Source organism: Capsicum annuum, chromosome 7, assembly GCF_002878395.1.
Source record: "Capsicum annuum cultivar UCD-10X-F1 chromosome 7, UCD10Xv1.1, whole genome shotgun sequence".
Classification (NCBI taxonomy): domain Eukaryota; kingdom Viridiplantae; phylum Streptophyta; class Magnoliopsida; order Solanales; family Solanaceae; genus Capsicum; species Capsicum annuum.
In genome coordinates, this window is record NC_061117.1 from 94,847,461 (window position 1) to 94,859,260 (window position 11,800).

The following is an 11,800-nucleotide window of genomic DNA, read 5'->3' on the forward strand; positions in this document are numbered from 1 at the left end:
TCTCTTTTTCTCATTTTCTTTGCTCATTGGTCACCACGGAGGTAGTCGAAGGGGTCTTAGGAGCATTGGCATCATGGGTGTGCCACCCCCAATTTTTTTTAGATACTTCACTTATCAATCTAAAAGCTGTAAGATGATGTAATTTTACAGTAGAGCCACCCGTTGTGTTATCCACAAATGTTTTGTTCAATGGGTCAAGAGCTCTATAGAAAATCTCAAGGAGCATCTTATCCGGGACCTCATGATTTGGCCATTGAGATAGCTTTCCATTAAACCTCTCCCATGCTTTAAACAATGATTCTCCATTCAATTGTCAGAAGTTTACAATCTCATCCCAATTTTGAAGCATTTTTTATGGTAGGAAGTATCTATTAAGGAACACCGTGGTGAGCTCCTCCCAAGAGGTGATTGAGCCAGGTGAAAATGAGCGGATCCATAAAACTGCCTCTCCCGTTAGTGAGAATGGGAAGATTCGAAGTCAGATGGATTCTTGTGTAATATGTGCTATGTTAAATGGCGCACAAACTTCGACAAAGTTTTTTAAATGAATATTTTGGTCTTCATATGCTTGACCCCCATATAATACTTTCATTTTCAACATGTGAAGCATCACTCTAGTCACATGAAACACACTATTCCCATTGGTTGACGGGATGTAGATAGCACTTTTTTGCCCCACCTTATTTAACTGGACTTTATCGTCTAGTAGGGCATCAAAAGGGCCAAAATTACTTGTATTATCGCTCATTGCTCTGTTCACAGTTTGATCATCTACAACATAGTCAAAAATAACAAAAAAAGTAAATTACCCTACTCCGGGTATTCCCAAATAAGAATAGCACCACATAAGTGAAATCAATATTTTACTCCCCAGCAACGATGCCATTTTGATAACGCTCAAATCACTCCCATAATTAAGGGGTGAGGCAGTCGTTGTCAAGTAACCCAATGTAAATTGGGGTCGAATCTCAAGGAGTGAATGCTATAGACTTCCAACCTATAGGTACTTAAGTTACTATAAGATTACTCGGAATGCTAATGGAAATAACATGAATAAGAAAATCGAGGGATTTGTTTAAAAATTCTTCAACAACTTCTGACTAGTACGTGGTGAATGCTATCTTTGGTTTGAATTCAAGATTTGGAGGAATATTGGGATTATGTCTCCTTAGAGGTGAAGTATGTGGGATAATGTTGGTTTATAAAGGAATTTAGTTGTCAATTAATGGATAGGCTAGGTCGAATATCCTTGAGGTCAACCTTTCAATAAAACCACAATGATTTAACCCATTGGCTCTTTCGAGCACCTAACAAGTGTGGAGTTAATGTAACCACCCGAAACCTCAACCAAGCATCCCTATTTCTAGGATGATGCTTTTGACATGATTTACACTTACTAAACACTTATTTCTAAGATTGCAAAGGGTAGTAAACCATAGACTTAGTTGTTCACAATTGTCTTATCCCCCGATAACTCTCTTTCGAGGATGTTATGGGTTACCTAATATTCACTAAGTCCTTCTTTCAAGGATGAAAAAAGGTTTCTAGAGCTTGGATCTTTCACTCATCAAACCCATTGGGAATTTGGAGTTTTCACCTATCAAATCCCAACTTAATATCTGAAGCAATGGTGAAATCCATACTCAACAACTAAAATCCATGCAAACCCAACAATACCCACACACAATTACACACTAATTTAACATAATTCCAAGACTAAATTACTTAGTTACTCATGAAGAAAGTAAAGAGAGATATACCATGTGGGTCAACCAAAACATTCATTCTTCAACAAGAAACTAAGAAATTTGAGTCTCCAAAGTTGATTACACATTTACCCAATTAGGGTTTCAAGATTAGAATTTAAATCTATATTATGAGACAAGCAATACCCAAAGAAGAAAGTGTTTTTGCTTATATATGATTTGGAATTCTTCCATAACATTTTAAAATTCTGCCCTTGGGCCAGTTCCTACTAATCCGCGATCATATGTGTTTGAGTGCTACCACGGTTATGCCATCGTGATAAGGTTCTGTGACTGTGCTTTGCAAACCACCTGGACTGGCGGCGACCATAGTCCTCAAACAGCAGTTGCGGTAACCAAGGCTGACTGCTTCAGGTTTCCAGTTACACTCTTTTTGTTTCTATTTGATCCCTTTTTATCTCCATTCCACATATGTTCACCTTCTTCACTTCATACCTGCAAAATGTGGGTGTTAGTTTACTTAAATCTGGATAATGCCTCATTTTCTAATACAAAATATAGTAATGTGTGTGTAGAATTTGTATGAATGAGTGGTTGGATTACCACTCATCATTCTTCCTTACAACCCAGCTATATCAAGAATATATAACCTTCCTTGATATCTCAAGATGCCATCTCCCCAAATCTCAAAAGCCATAACTTTTTACTGACACACATCATTTTAATATACATAAGTATGGGGTCCAAAACCTGCTTCTCCTTCACCTCAACACCAAGAGATGATTTAACCACTTCTTGAAAAATAACTCCCCCATTCCCAAAGTCAAAGAGAAAGACTCCCAAGTTAGCCAGCCTATGAATATCCTTCTCTAACCCCCTTTTTATCTCATCAACATAAGATAAGCTCCCTATAGAAAACATGCTAAGAGTATTATTAACAACATTAGCTTTAGCTGGATGGCAGTAAAGGCACATATCATAATCCCTAAGTAGCTTGAGCCACCACCTTTGCCTGAGATTTAATTCCTTTTGTATGCATACTGTAAGCTCTTATGGTTTGAATAAATATCCACGTGAATCCTATACATATAATGGAGCCAAAATTTTAAAGAAAAAACCATAGCCATCAACTCTAGATCGTGAGTTGGGTAATTCTTCTCATGAACCATAAGTTGTTTGGAAGCATAGGCCACAACCTTACCATGCTGTATTAAAACACAACCCAATCCCAAATGGGATGCATCACAATATACATCAAACCCATCAGTACCCTTGGGCAGGGTCAAAACTGGCATAGAAGTCAACTTATCCTTTAATCTCCCAAAACTACCTTCACAAGCATCAAACTACAAAAACTTAACATTTTTTTATGTTAGCTTTGTAAACGGAGCAACAATAGAAGACAAACTCTCTATAAACCTCCTATAGTACCTAACCAAGCCCAAGAAGATCCTAATATCAATTGGAGTTGCTGGTCTAGGCCATTTTTTAACTACCTCAACTTTCTGTGGATCCACATTGACCCCCTCACTAGAAACAACATGCCTAAGAAAGGTCACAACACTTAGCCAAAATTCAAACTTAGAAAACTTTGCATATAACTTTTGCTCCTTAAAAGTTTGCAACATAATTTTGAGGTAAATAACATGATCCTCACTTTTTTAGTACACCAATATTTTATCCATGAAGACTATCATAAACAAATCCAGAATATGTCTGAACACCAGATTCATAAGATTTGTGAAAGAAGCTAGAGCATTGGTCAACCCAAATGACATAACTAAAAACTTATAATGGTCGTACCGAGTTTAGAAAGGAGTCTTGGGAATATCAACCTCCCTAATTTTAAGCTGATAGTAGCCCAAACAAAGATCAGTCTTAGAGAAACACCTAACACCCTAAAGATAATCGAATAATTCATCAATCTTAGGAAGAGGATACTTATTTTTCACTGCAACCTTATTCAACTGAAGATACTCTATACACATCTGAAGAGGTCCATCTTTCTTTTGTATAAAAAGCACCAGAGCACCTTATGAGAAACACTAGGATGAATAAAACCCTTATCCAAAAGATTCTTTAATTACTTCTTTAGTTTCTTTAGTTTAGATGGAGCAATCCTTTAAGAAGGAATAAAATGGGATGGGTATCTGATAGAAGGTCAATCCCGAAGTCTATTTCCCTATCGAGAGAAATTAAAGAAAGATCATCAAGAAAGACTTTAATAAAATCATCTTGTACGCAAATTTTGACTACATCAAAAACTCCAGAATGTCAATTTTAGGCTAAGTAGACCTTTGGTTTGGGTCCTGAGACATCCGAGATCATTTTGGCTTCTTGGTTAAAAAGTTAAGAAGATGAAATATGAGTGTGGAACCCATATTTGGTCAAAATGACCTCAGATGGAAATCACGAGTATGCCATCATATTTGAAACATTAAATTAGTATGGTTACATAGTCTATGTGCATAAACGATATTCTAGATGAATCCCAAGGACTTGATAGAAACTTGGAAGAGCTGCTATCTGGTGCAACTGCAATCGCAAGCCAAGGGCTGCAATCGTGGTAGCCTTGGTAGGATAAGGTAGTAAGATCACACTAGGGAGTGATGCAATCACAATATCTCTTTCTAATGCAATAATTTACAATCACAGGTCTTGGGCCATGATAGCGGGACTTGTGTACCTGGTATGGGGATACATAGACCCCAAAATCATGAATTCAACTATTTTTTCATCCATTACTCGAGAGAAAAAATCCTAAATAGTATGATATCTTAAAATCGAGACTTGTGGGTGACTTGGGAGCTTAAATAACATTTATTTTTGCGATTATCTTCCAATTTGAGGTAAGAATTCACCATTTTCTTGGTAAAATTTCTTGATTATTTACTCAAAACCCCATAACCTTTAGAGCTTGATTTTATCCCCAATTTATCTTGGTTTTCACCTATTTATGAGGGTAATTATTCCTTGAGCTTGATTATGTTGGATAGATTTCGGAAATGCAATTTTCATAAGTAGGGACCCCATGGGGTTTCTGAGGTGATTTTTGGATCCAAAGAACAATGGTGCAATATGTGTATCGATATTATCATATTGATGAGTAGAATGTATTTTTGATATCTTGGCATCTTTAAAAGGCTTCTTGGAAAGAGAAAAGTAGTGGTTTATAGGTTTATTAAGCTTTCTTCGGCATTGAGGTAGTCTAGGCTTATCCCTTGTTATATTGAACTATTTCATATATCTTATGATATTGCATTAAATTTGGAATATGGTTTAGGTATTGGATTGATAAAATACAAGACTTGGGTTAGTTGCCCCGTTTAGGCTAAATTGGGACCATTGAGTTGAAATACTTAGCTTGTTTCCTTATTCCTTAGAAGGATTAAAATTCATTGCTCATGTTTAACATAAGAATGTCTTAGATTTCTCAAGATTAAGTAAAATGCTCTAGTTATTCATGCTTAGGGTAAATTGGTCTTAGTTGCTTACACTAATAAAGGTTGCCTTAGTTTCCGTTCAATTAGTTAAAGTTCTTGAGTAAAATCTCTACCTTAGGGCTAATGGTAGCTTACATCTAAGAGTGAATTTAGATACCTTAGCCTAGTCTGGGGTAAAAAATGATTTAGAATGTATTTCAGGGATTTAGAAGTGGGCTCTTTGACCCACCTTAAGCCAAGATTGATGAATAGTTATCTTGAAACCCTTATATGCTTATTAATGCCTAGAGAATGACCTTTGAGGTGATATTAAGGAACCTTGGTACTTATTGATTATGATGAATGGTATTGGAAGTAATGCCTAAACGATTATGCCATATCTCTGATTTTTTGGTTAAGCTTATGATGAGCTATTGATGATTCTATTGTTTTGGCTATTGAATGGACTACTGAATATACCATTGAATGAACCATTGACTATGATATTGTTTAATTACAAATTATATTATTGACTATGCTATGAATAAGCTATAGATTATGCTATGGGTTTGCTATTTCTCAAGCTATTGATAAGCTACCTTTTATACTAATAGTAAACCATTAAATATACTATTGATAAGTCAATTCTCATGATATTGCTTATGACTATGATCATGCTAAACAATTATGCTTGAAATCATGTTAGAAAGCATGATTATTGAGGATGTTAGCAATTGTGTTATTATTTATGCTTTATTGTTATTCTGATTTACTTAATTATATCGTGCCATGAATTATGTTAAAAATCTTAATTCTTGATTATATTGGATCTTATGGCATTGATTATATACCTAGTTAAATTTTGAAAGATAATGTTGATATATTAATCCCTAGTAAAGCTGGAGAATGATTCTATTGATGTGCCTATGTGTACATCTATTGGTTCAAGTTTGGCTGTGCCCTATGTATGGCAATTATATGCATACATACATACATATACATATATATATATATACATATATATTTATATGCATATATATATATGTAGTTTGGGTATGATGTTGATATTAAGGTTGTCGGATATAACCCGAATCTGGTAATTATGATGGTTAGTGGACTTGTGAGGACTAGTGATAATTGTTGATTAATGATAAAGTGGTATAATTGATTCTTAGTGAATAATAAGGATTAACGGTGGATATTGTTTGAGTGGCTAATCATGACTAGTTGATAAATGAGGTTTAATTGGTAAAGTATGATCAGTTGATAAATATTGGCTAGTTGATAACTAATGATTAGTGGATATGTGGTGAATAGTTGTTAAATAGGTACTAGAGGTCATATGATTACTAGTAATCAAATGTTAGTTAATAAGAGATGGTTACCTAATAAGTGACAACTAGTGAGTATTGATGATACAGTTACTTTATGTTGACAACTTGTAAATATTGATAAATGATCGATTGATGATAATTATGGGTTGATGGTTACATGACGATGAAGGTTAGTTCTATGTTGGTTAATTGTATTATTCCATCTTGAGTGTGCTCTCCAAGTTTATGGGAGTCTGTGATGAGTTATTTACTTTTCTGCACCAATTGTGATTGCTTGTGTTGATGTTTTATGATAAGTTATTATTCTGCATTGTTACTTATTATGAATTACGATATTGGCAGATGTGGATGCCTTATGTTATGCTATTATTTTGATATAATTACTTATTATGCACACTAATGTTGGAGATGATTCAGGTGCATTTCTGTACCTTGACTTAGTTATGTTATCTTCCATTTTATCATACTTATATCATGATTTAGCTAAGTCAATGATGATGCCTACTGGGTGCCCATTGTTTTTGTACTCATACTACACTATGTACCTTTTTGGTGCAGATTCGAATACTAGTTGCCATCATTGATTCGTGTTTATATGGTGTTGATTATTCAAAGATCGGGTGAGCTCTTGGAGTTTGAGTCGCCCATTTCCTTCTATCTTTTATATTCACCTTTTTATTTTTGAGACAGATATATTGAATATCTTTGAACATTTGAGTTGTATTATTATTAGATGCTCTTGTACTGGCTCTACCAGGTCGTGGGATGGTATCTTGTATTGACTATTTTTATCTATTTAGAAGATTTTAATTATCTATAAGTGTGTTGTCCATTTTTTTCTATGTTGGACATTTCCCACCGAACTAACCCATTGCGTTACCTCCAAGTTATGGTTTGGCTTACCTACTGGCGGGATTTACTCGGTGCCATCATGACTCATAAATTGAGTTGTGAAATGACCTTTCAAGTTCGACAATCTAGAGAAGTATAGCATAAATGAAGCCAACCCATCCCAAAGAATACATCAAAATCCACCATATCAAGTTCTATCAAATCCACCAATTTCTCCTTATGAAAGATGGACACCACACAACCCTTATAGATTTTTCTAGCAACAATGGAATCACCCACTAAAGTTGACAAAGAAAAGGGGTGATAAATATTTTAAGGACCAAAACCAAAGTGTACAGCCACATAAAGGGTCAAATAAAATTGGGTAGAACTTGGATCAAGCAAATAGTAAACTTCACGAAAGAAGAGCTGTAACATACCAGTGATACCATCAGGGGAAGCCTCATATTCCTAATGAGTAACAAGAGCATAGAGTTGATTTTGGCCAGTGCTGGTACCTGAAGTGGTGGCCAGTCCTGGTACCTGAAGTGGCGCCCATAGGTACAAAATCCAAAGAAGTGGTGACCGAAACCTTATTAGCTCTAGTGGCAACTTTAGCTATAGGACAATTTCACTGCATATGACCAGGCTGACCACAGTTAAAACACAAGTTCTTCCCCTCCTCATAATATCCATGGTGAAGTTGCCCACAAAATTAACATGAAAGGTAAGGTGGGGGATGACGGAGGTCTATTGGCTTGAGAATGGGCACCATGTGCCTTAGGACAACAATTGGCCTGAAAGTAACGATTACCTAAAGGCTTAGGGTAAGGAGCACTAGCTGTCAAATAAGAATTTTCACAATTCTTCTTCTTAGTCCACTGCCTACCATCTCTCTCATTGGTCTGCTAATTTACACCCTACTTTGAATATCTAAACTTCTTATTCTACCTCTCTCCCATCTCTACCTATTTATTCTTTTCATCTCCCACCTACTGCATATAAACCACCATCCTGGATATGTCCATATTATTATCCAGCATAGCAGCCTTACATTGCAACACAAAGTCACGATACAAACCAAAAGAAAACTTTCTCATTTGATACCTCATATTAGACACCAACTTTAGAGCATAGCAGGACAATTGTTGGAACTTCAGAGCATACTCCTTAATGCTCATCTACCCTGTTTCAAGTTCATAAAATCTTCGGCCTTATCCTCCCTCAACTTTTGAGAAAAGAAATGATCAAGAAAAGCACCTGAAAACTCATCTTACACCGGTAGTTTAGCATCATCACCCCTCATCGCTTCCCACTCTTCATACTACTGGTAAGCCATATCCTTCAACTGATAGGCAGAAAACTCCATACCCTCTAAATCAATAGCATGTATACCCCTTGAAATTTTCTCTATCCCACCATAATCCCATGAGAATCCTCATTAACCTTAAAGCTTATTAAGTTTGGGAGATTCAACCTCATAAACTGTACAACTCGAGTGACCTCATATGAACTAACAACAGGACCAACATGATTAGACTAACGAGATTATGATGCCATCAGTTAAGCAAGCATATGAATAGACAGACAGAACACCGCATACAAGAATATGAATAGACTGACAGAACTCTGCATTAGAGATATATCCCTAGGGTAACTAAGCATGAGTATCGCTAGTCCGGAAAGACTAAGAAGGGATAGTAGGGACTAACCAAACCCCACGTGTGGCAGTAAAGTCAGGAATAGGGTCCCTAGACCAGGTCTACACTCCATAAATACGATGAGTCCCTCCATATTCTCCTCGGGTGGGACAGAGGTTCCAATAGAGTTTCTGTGGCTATCATATATTCGGGGAGGCATGATCTGAAATATGAGTAACCCAGGAGTTAGAGAAGATTCAAGGTAACTAGGCTCTAAACCCCCACAAAATAGAAAAAAGAGAAACATTCCTAAATGCCTTGTAGCCTCCCTCATATAAGTATAGCATGCTACACATCCATAAAAGGGACTTTACTAGACATGACTTTATGTAGACACAGAGACCCTGAACCATGTTCTGATACCAAGATTATCACGACTCAAACAAGGGCCTAGTCATGAAGGGTATCTCAAGTCCATCATGGGATGGACACCACCCTCTTAACCAAACCTTCAAAGAACAATAAATGAATAGAACGGAAGAAAACCAAAAATAAAAAAATAATATAGATGAATCAAATGAAATGTAAGAGTCTAAACGAGACACCCAATCATTCCAATATTGTCCACAAAAGCCTCTAAACCAAAAATACCAAACTAGCTCGAGTCATGCCCCCGACGATAAAAAAAAGAATTCACAGTTATAAAAATATAAAAAGAAACCTAATGAAATGGCAGGGCTTTCTAAAAGATGGAGGCTCACCACTTCACAGTAACTAAACTAATGTACCACACCACCTAACACTGCATAAGAAAAACAGAAACTCCCTTAGACCCTACGTCATGAAATGATACAGTGTACATGGACAGTCAGTGGCGCAAGCACTGGCATATAACTTAACGAAAAGTGATAAAATAATGTCATTTCTAAAAACCAGTCAAAACCACATACACAATATTTAAATATACATATATAGGATACCGGGATAGGGACAAGGGCCATGAACATGAGAGTTTAAAATATTAACCTGAAATGAGTAGCTAGCTCCGTTCTTAAGGCACCCATGGGCTATATGGGTTTGGCTCCCCTATTGGAAGGGCCCGAGTGCGTGGTAACCACACGTATAGAGGATATTGAGGAAAAGGCTAAAGACATCAAGGAAATAGACATAAAAAATATAAAGTGTACACCAATAACACAATAATATAGAACCCCAAATTGGAAAATATGGTTTTTAGTGTTGGTCCGTCCGAGACCACACCTTCACGGTGAGCTACACAATTTCCTTTAAGTCCAAATTAAAATAGTTTACATATAAACCTAATAATTTACCAAGGAGTCTTTATTAAGGCATTTTCCTACATGGTATCATCATAATAATATGCTTGCAAGCTAATTCAGTTATGCCAAACCAATCCATATAACCATTTGACTCCTAATTTCCATTTAAAATTCGAACCATGGCCACTAAGGTTATTCCCAAATTATTTTTACTACCCATTATCCTTTAAGTAATGAAATGGTCCAAAGGTAAGTTAAATAATGTAAATTTCATGTTCAAACCAAGAATTTTTTTAAAGTGGGTTGAGGTTAATGCCATTATCAATCCAAAAATCCATCAATTTTGGGAAACCCATGTTCCCTATTCCAATCCTCACCACAATGCACCCATTCAATACAAAAATCCATCAATTAAAGTATGAACAACATAGTTAAATCATGGGAAAACAATCCTAGTAATAACCATACAAAGCCCTCAACCCAATTTCCAACCCATCAATTAAAATCACATGAATAATAATTAAATGAATGCCACAATGTAAAAATACAAGTTAAGGATGAGCAACATGCCTGAAATATAGAGGAACTTGAAGAGGACAAAGTTTAGAGCCTAATTATTGAATATCTTGTAAAACCCTAGTATCTCTTGCCTTGAGAGTTAAATAGGAAAAAAGTAATTTTTATCTTGATAACTAAAAGCGAGGTCCTTTGAGTGTTTTTAAGTCGTGGGAAAGAGTATGAAGGAAGGAGAGGACCAAAAAGATCCTACATAAAATATGTAGGGAAAATTAAGAAAAGTCGTCATGACTTAGGTAATGACTCGTGAGATCTGAGCATGAGTCGTAACCTAGAGTCATTACTTAGGGACCAAAATTTGGTCCTTCACTGTTATGACAATGGGTCCCTCATAACACCTCATTATGTCTCACAATGATTCGTACCCTAGACTTGTTATCAAGGGACCAAAGTTTGAGCATTATTACTATCGTGGGAACGAGTCCTCCTAACGACTCATGACATTTGGCAATGAGTCATTGTTAGAACCGTTGCCATCGATATTTAACATCACCACCATAATTGGCCATAACTTCTTACCCCAATCTTTGATTAAGGTGAGACCAATGGCATTGGAAAGCTAGTTTAACTATTTATCTCATGTAGGGTCCAGTGCTTAGGAACTTGGGGTATCACCTCTTTTCCTTCCCCAACTTAAGTGGGAAGAGCCTATCCAAAAATGCAACAACAAATTTATCCCATTCTTCTGGTCCTACATATATACCTCTATCCTTCTTCCACTGCTTACACCAAGTGTGAGCCACTTCTATAACTTATAAGCAACCATATTAGTACTTTTATTTGGAGTGACACCCATGATCTCAATAATTTTCTGAATACTATCCAAGAACTTCTATAGATCCTTCTAAGAATCAGACCCTTAAAATACCGAAGGATTCATTCGAGTGAAGTCTTAAACTCTAGCTACTATTGTGTTTATTATTAGGTTGGATGGTCCAACAAGTTACTTGTTATTCTGGGTGGTCATGGACTGGGCTAAGGTTGTAAAAGTAGCCTTAAATTTGGCATGGG

The 11,800-nt window shown here is 36.2% G+C and overlaps 1 non-coding gene across 1 annotated transcript; it reads left to right on the plus strand.

Moving 5' to 3' along the window:
• The first annotated feature begins 236 nt into the window (after window positions 1-236).
• LOC124886275 lies at window positions 237-348 on the plus strand. The gene has a single exon (XR_007043361.1). It is a non-coding gene; the product is annotated as a small nucleolar RNA R71 (small nucleolar RNA).
• The last annotated feature ends 11,452 nt before the right edge of the window (window positions 349-11,800 follow it).